The sequence below is a fragment of the Vulpes lagopus genome, chromosome 2, assembly GCF_018345385.1.
Source record: "Vulpes lagopus strain Blue_001 chromosome 2, ASM1834538v1, whole genome shotgun sequence".
NCBI lineage: Eukaryota > Metazoa > Chordata > Mammalia > Carnivora > Canidae > Vulpes > Vulpes lagopus.
The window spans coordinates 112,534,842-112,537,897 of record NC_054825.1 but is presented as its reverse complement, the minus strand read 5'-3'; positions in this window follow the sequence as shown (position 1 = coordinate 112,537,897).

Below are 3,056 nucleotides of genomic sequence, written 5' to 3'. Positions count from 1 at the left end.
CTAGCTGGCCCTGTCTAAAGCCCTGGAGACCTGGGCTGAGTTCCGGGGGGCACGAAGCTCTGCACCTGACCCGAGCAGCACGATGCTCTTGGACCTGTATTTGTCATCAAGCTCTGCCCGCTGCGGCCCCTGCGGCCCCTGTGAAAAGGCCGGTAGGAGCTCCCGATCCCATTGGGCTCAGTTTCTTTGCACAAACCATTTCTCTTAATTGAGGCCAGGGCATATTTTTAGATCTTGTTTTCGGTCCGAGTGCTTTTGCAGAGGTTTGGAGCCGGGAGGGAGAGCCCGGGGTGCAAGATCTTCTCTAAGAGGCTGAGCTTATGATTAATTCAGATATCTGGGCCCGGTGAATCTCTTTGAAGATGACTACATTTGAGGTAACTAATACAGAATTAGAACTCCATCAGGATGGAGCCAAAAACCAAGATGAGTCCTGCCGCACTGAGTGCATATCTATTAGAAGTCCATGTGGCAGGGCCACACTCCCCTCTGCTCTGCACAAAGCCGAGGGAGAAAAATAGGAGAAGTGAAGCAGGCAAGTCTTTTCCAGGTGATGAGACATGGAAGCCACCTCATACTTTGCTTCCCGTTCACGTGCAGAGGTGATGTGGGCCACCTGCTGAGCAGTCTTCCAAATTTCGACAGGACGCTGCCTCTCTGGTGGGGTGGCCACGGGGCAGGCCCCCAGTTCCTGTGGCTATGGGTGCTTCCCCACGCACCTGGCAGGCATCGCCATCCTCATCTGGCTCACTTTGTACCCTCGGAGAGGGAAGGAGCAGGGGGAGTTTTGACAACACGCCCCACTCCGGGCAGCGCGGGAGGCGAGGGCTGCGTGACTCCAAGGCTCGGGCTCCTTCCCAAGGCCACGCAAGTATTTCTTCCAACCAGACTGAAAACAGAAATCCAACCAGGAATCCGGGAAGCAGAGGGCTCTGGGGTGCTGGGGGCGGGCTTCTTTTTCTTCGTGTGTCCTGTGGAACCCACGGGTCTCTGGAAGCACAGCCCGACCCGCTGGTGGCATAGGAAGCTGGTGGCTGTGGGCAGCCGGGGAAGTGCACTCTGTGCCCAGCACCTCCCAAAACTGGCCGGCTGGGGACGACGCAGCCGGGAGCTCGCGACGGTGAGGGGTGGCCTGGACTCCAGGTCCTTCTCCCGCTGCTCCAGGCGCGCACAGCTCACACAGCTTCCCATTCCCACCACAAGCCAGCGAGGCCACCTCCTTCCTCAAGCCCCACAGCTCCGCACTATCAGAAGCCGGGGAGTCATCCTGCTGCTGTTACCCAAAATCGGGAACATAAAACACCATATTTGAGGCCATGAAAATGGAATCTGGCCTCTGTAAAACATCTGGTTTAATGAAAGCATTGAGGTGTAGGGTGCCATAAACTTAGGTTCCATTTGGTGTTACTCTACTTGCCCTTCGGTTTCTGCGTCTGTCGCCCGGGAAGAAGTGGAACCAACCTCGGAGGGTGGCTCTGGGTACAAAATGGGTGGCTTCAGCAGAAGGTTTTCCAACAGCAGCTGGCACGTCATAGGCACTTTTATTAGGGTGCCTGCCTGGCGCTGCCCTGACATCTCCTTTCTCGTGCATCAACAGTGGGTCCTCTGGTTTGGGCGTCTCCCCCTCTGGTCCAGGACTGGCAAATCCAGGGGTCGGGGGAAAACAATGAGGACTGGCAGGACCCACAGTGGCCACTCGACATCCTGATCCTGCCGCGTGGCCGCCGTCACTATCACACGCTTGGTAAACAAGAAGATACACACAGCCGAGCCAGCATTCACCCGGAAGGAGAAGGAAGGTGAGCAGGGGTGTAATGTTGCACGGATGCTACCAACGGTGTCTTTATTTTAAAATCCAAATGGAAATCAAGATTACTCTTTAATCCTTTCATCCGATTTTGGGTCTGCTTCTACGTCCTGTCACAGCAGCTTCACGGGAGCTTAAAGAGGGAGGAATCCAATAACAAGAAAGCCGCAGTGAGTGTAGCTGTTTGGAATTCACTTTTAAGATTGTGTTTATGTGTGTTTGAAAACCCCAAGAATCGTGCATATTGTCTATCGATCAGGGCTGTTTTCCTTTCTTTGCTCCAGATGCAAACACAAAGACTCCATTGTGTACCGGCGCTCATGCTATCAGCTGACCGTAGCTTGCGTGCTGACATTTGAATTTACGCTGGTGTCACACAAGTGAGAAATAGCTGATAGTTCATCATGTATTCACACTAGAGCCAGGAGCATGAGTGTCTCTCGTCATAGGGTCACCGGCCATGGCTGTGGAGACTGGACGAGCTTGGATGTAACTTCACTAATCAATACAACCAACTCCTTATGTCTCTGGTTTGGGTAATTTATCACAGAAAACCCAATTAGTTTCCTTCCGTAAATGAAGTTTATGTCTCAGGAAGTGCAGCATTGTTGGAACTCGGGTGGAGTTTGGGGAAGAGCAGAAAGGCTCTCCAGGGGGAGTGTGAGGGTGCTGGTTAGATGTGGGATGGATGGTAGGGTGAGGCCTAGGAGGGCCCACAGGAGGGGGAACAGTGAGATCGACCAAACGTGGAAGGAGAGGGATGTTAGCCAGGCTCAGCCCGTGTGACATGTGACATGTGTCGCATGTGAGGAGCGTGATGTGTGTAATCATGCACACGGGAATGTGTGTCTTCATCTCTTCCCTTCCTTTGCCCCTCGTGTGGATTGCTGCCTAGCCTAAGCTTTGCAGGTGATAGATCTGCAGTCAGATGGAAGGACAGACAGGGTGGAGGGGTGGGCAGATGGGAGGACGGATGGGGACACCTGGACTGGGTCTCCACGACCTGGTGCCCAGGCTTACATGGTGCAGCCTGCTGATGGAGGGCCAGTCTGTGGAGCCATGCTCCCCGGGTCTGAAGCCCCTTGCCTTGAAGGACACTCAGCATGTGGCCCTGGGGGACTCTTTGACCACCCCATCTTCTCAACTGTGACTTGTGGATGGGAACAAGGCTGCTCTGAGGATAAACGAGTTAATACGCGAGAAGTGCTTGGAATAGTGTCTGTTTCTTATTTACGACGATCGTGATCAG